Here is a 12617-nt window from a genome sequence, read left to right as displayed (position 1 = left end):
TGCCGAATAAAATTTTCAAGGACACCTAAATTTTGTCCTTGAAAGTTAGCTCTCACAAAGCTGTCCTGAGCATGTGCTACTCCAAATGTTGGGTATCCTTCAGTCAGTCTTTGTTCTCTACATCTCATGATTGGGTACCCCACCACTAACTAACATTTAACAATGACATGGTGTCCCTGCCCATGGCAGGGAGTTGGAACCAGATGATCTTTAAGATCCCTTCCAAGCTAACCCTTTCTATGATTCTATTTCTGTGAAAGCTTCAGAGTTTTGAAGCAGTGACACCTACCATGATCCACAGTAGAGCCCAGGAGCATGACTCCTCTTGAAACTTAGAAACTTCACGGTCTGCTCACATCTTTAGCCACCTTAATTTTTCCCCAGCTGTGTACCTGGAACACTAAAAATTTTGTAATAGGAAATTAAGTAAACAAGTGTTGTTAAGAGAATATTAAAAGTGAAACACCCAAAATCAGTGCTTGAATTAAGGTAAATACAAAACATGAAACAACAATGATGAAAGAAAAACCCTTATAGTCTTCAGCATGAATGATTTTACCTTAGTTACTTCTGTGACAGCTCTGGAAATATTTCACAGAACTCCTGAGCAACCCACAGGGCAATCAGTGTTCTCACAGGCGCAAGCGAAACAAGAACCAAAACAAGGTTCTTATCCTTGTGTTGTCAGCTGGTTTCAACAACCTCATCTTTGTGGCACTATCAAGACACGGGAACCCCAAAAGGGCCAGAACTCCATTATTCTCAAGCCTTTTGTTTTTCCAAGGCTATCTCCAGTGGGGAAGGGCCGTACATACTTTCAAAAGTAAAGTCTCCTTACTTTTGAGGCTCTGAAGTTCACTGCCCTCGAAGAAGACAAATTACAGTGACTGGCAACATGATCTAACTTTAACATTCACAGAGAAGAAGAACAGATGTACACCTCCATGCCCTCTTTGCAGCTGAGGCAGTGCTCAAAAGGCATCACAGTAATATTCTTTGTCTTGTGCTTAACTCCTTTACCATTGCTTTTACTCATCATGCGACAGATATGTCAACTGCCTTAGTGTACATACACTACAGATTTACACGCACCTTTGAACAAAATTTCAGCTCAACCTGGCAACTCTTTCAACCCAGATAGCTGACAGTGGGAGGTGGAAGAAACATCACCCCTCTCATTTGAGCTTGTAGTCCTGGAGTCAGCTCTGGATCTGGCTTGTAGATCTGCAGACTCCAGAATAAATCTGCTGTAACACCAACTGCGTGCCAACTTCCACCTATGCCTTTGCTTCCAAGGCCAGATCAGCAAATGCAAAGCCAATGTGTTAAAATGATAAGTGCCAGGTCTCCAAATGTACTTTAAAAATAAAATGACATTAGCATGAGAGCTCAGAAAGCTTTCTCCCTATAGTTTCCCATCTTAATTTATATATATAATATATATGATATTCTGCTACAAGTTCAAGCTCTCTGAAATCACAGAGGCAAAAGAAACTCCTCATGGAGTCAAACATGGTCTGAATATATTGAAGAACTGCTCTAAGTACAAATAGCAAGAGTGTCTTTAAAAGTATGAAAAAGCAAGCAGGAGAGAAAGAGGATGGGGAGAGTGAAGGCAGTTCTCTGCAGTGATATGATAAGAAAGCACATCAGAAGAAGAAAACTGTCTCAAGTCATACAAGTAAATGAAATATTTAAAATGAAGCAAAATATTTAGGGCTAGAATACCAATGCAGGTAAGTACAATAGACATAATGATTACTAATTAATTATGTCACATGTGTTTACTGAGTGATTGGGTTTCTTGTTGTGGATTCCTAAAGACTTCTCATCACTACTGTGTTTAGCCTACGCTGTCATTTGTAATCATTTCTTGTTCTCAACTGATTGTCACTCATCAAAACTTTTGCTGAGCATGGCTCAATAATTACATGCTGCAGAGCGCAGGGGGGTTCCCCATCCCAGGCACACGTGAAAGGTGACGAGGTAAATCTTTGCAGGAAAAGAAGGGGTTTAATTATTTAAAACAGCAAGAGATTTCTCAGGTAAGAGAAATCTTCTCCTGTTCCTCCCAACCTTGGAAGGAAAAAGATCATTTTTTCTCTCCTTCACCACCTGACACACAGTGCTGCTTCATATGAAACAAATTACTTAGATGCAGCTGTGGACGCTGAATTTAGTTGGTTTCGCTGTTAAGTGAAAACTCGAACACAGCCTAGCAGCTGCGAATTCAACAGTAAGCAACATGCAGATAGATTAGTTACCCTCAGAGTCCTCCTCTTCCCTTTCGTTAATAAGGTCTGACTGATGATTATTTTCAGAAGTTGTTTACCATGGAGGAGGCAGATCTTGATCGACAGAATGGAGCCAGCATGTGGGGGCTGAAGGAGCTCAGAAGAAAGCAGCATCTGCAGACAGAGGAAACTCATATGGCAGGGGGATTGGAACTAGATGATATTAAGGTCCTTTCCAACTCAAACTATTCTATGATTCTATGATTCAGTGAGCAATTTCGAAGACAGGTTCAAGCAGGGAAAGGAGGGACGTCAGTTCATCAGCTGACAGAGAGGCAGGTATGTGTTTCCAGTTACCATTGTGTATACAGGCACATTAGCCCCAAGCTACAGTTTTTGCATACCATATACATCTACCCCATAGTCACCTGGCACTGTCACCCTTTCCCCATTCATCTTCTAGCACACACTGTGCCACTACGTTGTGGACGTCAATGGGACGTCCAGTTTGAAGGACCACTATGGACAAAAATCAACCTGACAAAGCAGTGAGACAGAGGAAGAGCTGGCTTGGGTATTCTTAAATCGGATCTTGTTTCTTCCAGGTGCGAATGCTGTGATGAACACCTTCCATGTCTGCAGAAAATAATTTCTAAGGCTCTAATCACAAAATTGTTACAGAGACATCCCTATGAACCTAAGGAGTTGGAGAAACACAAGGGACAGGAGAAAAATGTGATTTATATCCTCATCTGTTCCTCTTCTCTTAAAGAAAGGACCCCATTTTTGCAGCACTGAAACCTTAAAGATGCCTTGTGCAGTTTAAGCAAGGTTCCAAAATTATGGCCTATCACTTATAGCAATGGTCTCAGACAAAGTGATATAATGACAGTCTTAGCATCTTCTCTCACTGATGTCAATGGTAAGTGCTTTACTCCTTTAGTCAGCGTAAAAGGAGACCTGTGATCTGTTCGCGGCCCATCTACCTCACCCACTCATACGTTAAATGTCCTGTGCTGGGTAGAGTGTTTTGATAATACCAACAGACTACTATTGACCTAGGTCTCCCAGGAATCAGAGGTAGTTCTTCGACAATGTGTGGCAGAGTAGCAGGCTTCTTCAGCAACTGAATGTGTATAAAATATCAAAAGAGGATAGTATAGATGTGATATGAAAACTAGCACTTTACTACCATAAGCATATAGGATTACTGTTCCTAGAGGGCTTTCCTACTTGGCTGTTAAGATAAAAGAATTAAAGGGGGGGTGAGGAAGTGTCATATCCTTGCAGCTGTACAGATAAAAAATATGAAGTTTCTCCCTGCTGTGGGTGGATATTACATTCTACTTCATTACTTCCAAGCACTACCAAACCCAGTGATTTAAGAATGAAAATGCTATCTAAAGTCATGACTGTATTACTTTATACATCCTAACTTTATTGACTGAGCTGTCAGAAGTGAAAACACATTCGTTAATGGTGGAGGTATTTGGGCCAATATTCAAAATGCAAATTATCAAAATAAAATCACTCTTGTTCAGTGAAATGCATGGATTTACACCAGGTTAAAGAAGAAAGAAACACTTCTCTATCTAATGTTACCCTCTGGATAACACTATTTCATGTACCGATCCCTGCCACAAGTCCAGAGCTTGATGCTTCGAACTGCAGAACACTTTACAGACAGATCTGAGATTAACCCATTCAAACAATGAGGAAATGAATAATCCACCATGCCCCTTGATACTTTGTTTGAAGCTTAATTAAAGTTTAAGAACAGCATGAGACATTTCCCCTGTAAATTGGCTGTGCTTCTCCTTGACAAATTCTTTTATACGCAGTGTGTTCGATTTCATGAATAGATTCAGGAGACTACGCTATGCCTCCAGCAGTGCCTCCAAGCAGTTTTATGAGGAAATGGTTTTCTAGTTTCCATAATTGCCCTCAAGACATTTCACAGCAATATAATAAACATGAATGGCAATCTGCCATTCAACACCAAGCATGTTCCCTGCCTCTTCACAGGGACCAGTATTTGGAAACATATGATGTTTGCATTTTCAGGCTCCACTCCACAAAGAGAAGATTGTGGAGGAAAGGAGCAGTTATCAAGCATGTAGAGATAAACAGACTGACAACAATCAACTACACTTGCAGGAGTAAAATTAGATTTGGGGGATCATTTCTTAAGTGGGTAAGAAAAGTATATGAGGTGAGTGAAATAGTTTATATACCTAAACTAATCATCTTTCCATGAATACAGTATGACTGAGGGATGTCCCTCCTCAGGACTTTAGCCTTGGCTAGTTTTTATTCCTAGGGGAACAGTAGTGTTTCTGGGCACTCACCTGGTATTACTGGTGCACTAGGTCCCAAATGCCAGACCCCATGTCTGCTGAGAGGGTAAACTTAGACTGTATCTTCACGGACAGCAATGCCTACTCTCAGACATCGTTGACATGCCTTGGAGTCACATCGTAAAGCCCCAAGTTGGGTTAAAATGTGACCTCAATGTGAGCTACAAATTTTGGCAGACTTGGTTAAATATTTGTGAAGAGAAGCCATATTCTGTGGGCTGCGGGATGCAGGGAGGATTTCCGTTCCAGCCCGTTACAGCTGAAGCAGGTTGGCTCCCAGAGCCAAGGTGTTCCCCCAGCAGCTGCGGTTCCCCCTTCCACATCACTGATAAAAAAACATCAAATACAAGTTATAAATCAATCCATGGAGACCTCAACTAGGAATAGTCAACTGGATGACACGCCAACAAGATCAACTTTCTCGATCTTTCAGTGAACTGCTTCTAAATTAGATTCTTCCAACATAAACTGATTTTGAAAAGTGCAGATCTTTTTACACAGGTATGCTGGACAAAGCAAAATGTCTTACAAGAATGTAAGCATATTATGCCAACACAGTTCTCACCACAAAAATTATCTGAATTCATTCATTATATTACCTCATTGACTATGATATCCCAAAACTTTTTCCCAATCCTTTTGAGAGGTGGCTCCTACCTACTTAGGTTATCATACTTTCCTTTTCTGAGCACTCTCTGTTTCTGAATGTTATTTGTTTCTTTTAAAAGAACAAAGGCTAATTATTACACTTGTATATTATTGTCCTCTGTCCTGAAATGTAAGGAACAATATTTCTCTGCAGAACTCTGCATAGAAATTTTGCAGCAAATTATGAAACTTAATTTATAAATGGCTTTTCCCACAAATGCCCTCCTGGGAAAGATTGCTGAAAGCTTCACAAGTCTATGCTGATTTTGGAATAAACCTTCATCAGTTCAGGACTTCACATGAAAATCATTCTATATGCAGACAATTTACACAATTTTACCAGAGTTAGCAGGAACATTTAAAAAAAAAAAATTTAATTGTATTGAAATATGTTACTTTCTGGAAGCCAAGTATTTTTCAGACACTTATTCGTTGTCACACATCCTCTTCTAAATCTTTACCAATCTCAGCAGTAGACAGGGGAAAACCTGGATATTTATGAATCAGTCTCAGTAAAGGAAAACGAGCTCAGACTTCTGCCTTCCTTGTGGGCATCTTCATTTGAAATTCTCTCTGGAAATTGCATTAGTTTTCTTATGAGAAGGTCTCTATAATTTCCCTAATTATCAGTCTGACAGCTTTACATACAGCTTATATGCAGAAAATGAAAGGAATGATGAGGGAATTTCATGGAAGAGCTTTTATTTCCCTTGGCAGAAATATCATCTCAACGTACTTTGCATGTTAATATTTCACATCGCCCTGCATATCTTATTGGTGGAAATACATCCACTCTCATAAAAACAGAAAAAGAGAATTGATATTTGTTCATCTTGTTCCAGCAAAGCAGCTCCAAAAAGACTGAATTTGGGTCAGACTAAGATGTTGCCCGTCATAGGAATATTCAGACTTTCAAATACAAGTGATTTTTTTTAGAAACAGAGTTAAAAGAAGAACCATGATTGCATTTCTGCATCAAAAAATAAGAAATATCTATAGGACAACCTAGGACTTACAGGCAAACAGAGAATTACATGTCCTCTTTTAGGACCATGCCTTCATAAATGTTTAGAGCCAGAGAGATGGGAAAACTGGGTTGTGTTAGTGAATTGCTGCTGCACCTTGGTGGTCATTCCTCATCCAGATTCTTACAGTGCCTTTTGACTTGCAAACCTTAGCAGTATTTGAACTTTTGAAAATGCTGACAGCTACTGTAAACCGGTAAGACCTTCTGATGCTCATATCCTCAGGACTGCTGAATGGCAACCTGAGTAATCACAGGTTACTTGGAAAAGTCTCCAGTCACTCACTGTCTCATTTCTCCCTCTTTAAAATCCATAGTACACCCATCCACAGATTGTTTGAGCACTTCTGATGAAAAAGAGAGTGCAATTGCAGAGGCCTATGTTAGTGATCACTTGATAACGATTGACAGCTATTTGCAAATCCATAAATGGTTGATTCAGTTCCAGTATCAAGGATCCTGGGCTTTTTACATTACTGTAATTTGTCTAATGACAGAAGAACATTTTTTATAGCCTCTTGCCTCAGATTCCTCCAATAAACCATTATCCATTTTACTTTAACTAAGTGCTATGTGGCTGGAAGATGCAGAGAAATTAAGAACTTAAAAGTCTGTATTCCAGGTTAAAAGCAAAAGCAAAAGAATGAAAGACCATGTAACTATAGGTGGTTAACATTATTTGAGTTATCAGCTTCTGCGCTGCCTCACACTTTCTATTTAAACTGCAATGTGTGCCACTAGCACACATTCTTGTAGTTAACCAAGACACCATGGAAGAATTTGGCTCTAGATCATAATACAAAGTGAAAAGTTCAGCTATACACTCAACAACAATTTTCAGATTTACCTATTTTCCTCAGTGCTTATCTATATATCTTAAAATACATATGTTGTTACAAAGAATATGATACACATTCTCTCTAGTATTTTACTTTTTCCTGTAATGTAAAGAGATTTCCAATAAGTTCTCTTAAACATGCAGTGTGTATTCAATAGGAAAAGGATTACAGATACATTCTGTGTCTTTTCACAAACAGTACTGGCAATGTCCATATTCTCAAACTGAGGTTTTCAAATCAACTCAACAATAATGCTTTAAACATAATGTACTACATTTATATTCTTCCTTGAGTGAGATAGAAACTTAAACACCATCTGATTTAATTCATAAAGGACAGATTTAGAGTTATCACTAAATGTGTCTGAAAAATACCACTTAGGAAACTACAAGCAAGTGTCATTACAGGTAGAGCCAGCTATCCTGCTAGAGAATAACTCCAGAAACTTACAAGCTTAAACCATTTACAGCATGGAGTAATTGAGGTTGTTACTGCTCTTCCAGTGTGAGCATGGAAAGTGCTGATCCTAGTTTATATTCAGCACTCAAAACTCTTCGGAAGTAAGCCTAAAATAGACTTAATGAATGCTTTCAGAAAACTACTTCTCTTTTATGTGTAAATAAATGGGTGAAAAAAGGTTAATTTAACCACAACCCACACCATGACTTCAATCTCCAGAAAGATTTATAGGTATGTATTATTTGGCTTGTTGGTTCAATAATTAATCTAAACCTTACGATTTGTTTCGTGGGTAGTTTACACACACTGTTTTGGTTGCATCCAGGGGACAAAGTAAAAAACACTTTTGCTATAAATAGTTGAAGTGAGCCAGATATCATGTAAATAAGGTGCTGGGAAACACAAAGAAGCAATTTATGAAGCTACATACATCTAAAAAAGCTGGGCTTTGGAAAGCCACCTCATGAAAAACAGCAATATTACTTTGATTTAGCCAAAGTACTGAGCCTCTTGCAGTAAGAAATGCACATCCATCAGTTTTCTAGTCTTTCTATAGGCAGAGCACAAAAAAGTCTATTGCAATTATTTGTCATTATTTAATTTCATTCTTCTCCTCAGAGCTTCATTTTGCTTTAAAGATTGGCTAATTCCAGTGCAAGTTAATACAACTGGTATTTTACAGTAACAGCAAGCTTCCCTTGCTGAGCACAGAAATTTTGTCAAACTGGCGTATATCAAGAGCAACATTGTTCATTTTAGATTGCTACTGTTAAAATCTCAGGTGAATGTTCATAAACAAATCTTTTTTTTTTTATTATGCATTCATTTCAACACATGTTCATCACACAACTGCTATTCATTAAGATTTACCTATATTCAATGATTCTATTTGGTATTCATTATTGTGGAGCATTCCCTGAAAAAAGGCGTCCGGAGTGCAGAGTCTCACCAAATGTCTACACAAAAATTTTCTGGCACTAGAAAGTGTTTTTCTCAATTTACACATTACATACATGGTTAAACTCAAAGCACTAAAATTTCAGCTTTGTAAAGAAATCACGGGGCAGAGGAAGGCTTGTCCAGTAATCCAAATGAGCTGATAGGAACTAGGCATCTTCAGGCAAGCATATCATCCTCTTAAAGCAATTTCAACTTCAATTTCAGGCTGCCTACAAGAAATTAATCTGGGAGGTCCTATAGCCATTGTTAGGAAGAGGCTTCCGTGGTCACAAGAGTCTCCTAAAGCCAGCAGAGAAATTTCTGATGAAGATACTAGAGGGTAAAATCATAGAATCACAGAATCATATAACAGTTTGGGTTGGAAGGGACCTCCAAAGGCCATCTTGTCCAACCCCCCCTGCAGTGAGCAGGAACATCTTACACTGGATAAGGTTGCCCAGAACCACATCCAGCCTGGCCTTGAACATCTCCAGGGTTGGTGCACCCACCACTTCCCAGGCAACCTCTTCCAGTGTTTAACCACCCTCACTGTAAAAAAGTTCTTCATTATATCTAGTCTAAATGTACCCTTTTTAGTTTAAAGCCATTACACCTTGTCCTGTCACTACAGGCTCTACTAAAAAAAGTCTGTCTCCATCTTTCTTATAAGCTTCCTTTGAAAGGCTGCAGTAAGGTCTCCCTGGAGCTTTCTCTGCTACTCTGTCGGACAAGCTCTCTGAGGCATGGAGGAGCAGAACCTGGAGGCAATTTAGTCTCCTCTCTCTATACCTCCTGCCCAGATCTGATAAGTCTTCTGTTTCCAACCTGCCCAGGATAAAATGGGGCTCCTGTGCAGCACAATGACATTTTAATGAGCTGGTTTAAAGTAATTTTTGTTTTAAACACACAGGAAGATAAAGCTCTCGGCTTTATCATAAATCTGCAGAGTTCAAGTGGAAGAAGGTGGCTCTCTCACTGGTGCCTCTGTACATCACACTGAGCCCCATCCTCTGATCTATCTGTGAAGTAAGTTACGCTGATCATGGGTTACCTGCCATTAGAGGAAACCTTGCTAGTGAGTCCTGCCTCAGCAGGATCAAGTGCCTGCTATGGGTGTCCTACCAAGCAGGTATTAATCAATCAAGCGCAGCAATCCACATTAGACTTTCAAATGGGTGAGGGAAAAGCTGTTGTGCTCAAAAACAAACTGCACAGAAGAGAACAACCTACTGGTAATTGGTTGTAACTAATTAACTAAGTGGAACACAGAGGCCACTAGTGACAGCCAGTTCCTAAACAGCTACAACTGTTAATTGTAAAAGTTTCTGGGGCCTTTTGACATGATCTTTGGCAGGTTATATACAAAGCCACCTGGAGGAATAAATTAATTGCAGCTGTGCCATGTCCAGAAAGAAAATGGGTAGGGAAAATGCACTGCAGGTTAAAAATGAAAAGGTGATTATCAGAATTAAATGAATTTTTTTAAAAGGAACAAAGTCAGACAGAGGACTTGATCAGCAGAAGTGTGATGAAATGGGAGCAAAGGTTAGAGGACTTGCCTTAAGAAAGTTCACTTACGTAAAATGTGCCTTAAAAACAGCAAGTGAACCATCATCAGTTACTCAATATGATCCCAGATAGCTATCTCCAATAGAAGAGCAGTGGTTCAGGCCCTATATACTTACCGATAATTCACAGGAAGAAAAAAAAAGAATCAATCTTAAAATGAAACTTTTTTTCTTTTTAACAGCAAAATTCTATTTAAAGGCAAACAAGAAAAAAGCAACACAAAAAAAAAAAAATCTGAGAATTAGATACCCTAATGATTCGTATCTCCATCTATTTTACTAAAAGGTGTCTTCCTCCATTCATCTATCATGCTACCTGTACGCCTATAAATCTGACATTTGATAGACCGAGAACAAGAAGAGATTCAGTACACTGGACCAGGGTCACAATCCAAGTGACAATTTGCCTAAATGCTTTTGCAGCAGGCGCTGTAGTATACACAACACCCTAGTGCCTGTTCTCCTTAGAAAAGCAGAAAACTAGTCTACTTTCAACATTTTGCCCACACATTTTGTGAAACTTCACCAAACATCGTCACCCTTCCCAGAATGGATTGTTTACTTTTTAGGTATTTTGGAATGCATCTATTTCTGTTTGCATTTGCTGCCCTAACAGATTATGTTTTCAGAAGTATTTCATATGGTTAACCCTGCAACTCCATTAATAAGCTCAGGTATTTACACTCTTCCAACTTGGCTTATGTAGTGGCTTCCATTACAGTGTAAGTACCAAGCCAACTTAAGACTTAGTTACAACTCAGGTTCAGAACACGTCACTGCAACTTTCAGTTGCAGCCTGTGTTTCACAGTACGTAGTCTAGTATGTCACATCATAATAGAGAGAAATCCCTGGAGCACACAGCATAGCAGGTCTTGTTAGGCAGAAAAAAAGTTATGAAATGTAATTGGCCAGATGTAGTCTCTTGACATTCCCTTGGAGAACTGAATTGTCTCACGTGAAGGAGTCTAAAGCAAAAAATCAAAGGTGAGGTTGTGTTATTTTTGTTTGCTTTCTTCCTTCTTGTCACAGCTGAACATGGTTCACATTTTACTTGATATACTTGCAGTTAGACATTTACACCCACATTAGTCTCCTAAAGCAGCTCATGTTTCTAAATTCCTCAGAAATCCAGCAGCTCTCATTTTAACCAACACTCTAACTTCAGATAACCATTATTTTGAACTTCTGCCAAAAACTGTAAGGCTTAACGGTCAGAGAGCCACTGAATCTCCTATTACGTACTTGTCTTACAAAGTGCATGACATTTTATTTTAAAATGTTCCTGTTACATGTAAGCGTATGGTCAGGTATTACCTCCTCTGAGGTAGTACCACTCTGCCAAGGTTACATGACTGCTGTTCCTCTTCCTATAAGCAAAATAATTGCCTCCCACTCTTTCAAGATTTATACGGTTTTCATAAAGTCTTTTGAGTAATTTGCAGATGGCAAATGTTTCACCTCTCAGGAAAAGTGCTTGTATCTCACATCCTTTGAAGAACTAGGGAGTCATCACATGACATGAGGATTTTATATGATACTGCAAATCTATCTTTTGCCCCTTCAGCCACTCTTTTACAATCCAGGGAGTTATCTTGACTATCAGGATTAACAGATTTTGCCCAGGTTGTTCCTCCAAGCAAGTAACATAAACTCTGTTCCAAGTAATGCAAGGATGATAAATCACTGCTATTAATTCTTACAGATAAAGTAACTTCTCTTTCAAAATAGACATGCTTTGTATGCTTATCTTTATTAAATGGCACTTTACATTAGACATCAGAGAATATCTTCATGACCATCATGGCTATTAACAGAATCTTGCCTATGTAAGCACAGTTTGGAGGTCATCCTGAGCAGCAGATACACATTATCCAGCTACCTAGAATAAAATACAGTGATTTTATTTTTTTTATTATTATTATTTTTTATCGAGATTGTTACATGCTGCAATAGCTCTTATTTACTTATCTGGCTCTGGAGATGATTTGTCATACTGGAATTGTCCCCATTTCCTATAATGTAGTTTTCAGTCAATGTAATTATGCTGCTCTCCTGGTTCTCAACCAGGTAAAAACAGCATGATAGCATTAAACCCAAAATCCATGTAAGGACACTGAGAAATTGCCGCATTGCTGTAGAAAACTGGGTTTGTTCTCTCCAAATCTGATTGCTCTGGAATAATCTTGTTTGTATCATAAGGAGTCAGCAATCATTTGTATTATATGTAAGACAGTGAATGTGGGCTGAAATGCTCTCTCTGAGCCTTGATGGTGCAATTTGAAGCAACAGGATCAAACTTTGGGATTGGTCCTTCAGAACTCATATCCACAACAGTGATCAGGAATTACCAGTGAGACAGGAGGGCTGCGTTGTCTGCAATGGACAAGGCTTTATCCTGGTGCCTGGGAACTCACAGAACTTTCCGTGACTAAGCAGAGTTGGCAGGTTAATGCACCATGTGGCACATCCAGCCAAGCTGACTGAAAAGACACAGCAGAAACAGCAGAAAGGTGAGTGACAAGGCACCCCCACAAGCATCACATTTGGC

This window comes from Strigops habroptila, chromosome Z (assembly GCF_004027225.2).
Source record: "Strigops habroptila isolate Jane chromosome Z, bStrHab1.2.pri, whole genome shotgun sequence".
Taxonomy (NCBI): domain Eukaryota; kingdom Metazoa; phylum Chordata; class Aves; order Psittaciformes; family Psittacidae; genus Strigops; species Strigops habroptila.
Note: the sequence above shows the minus strand (reverse complement) of the source record.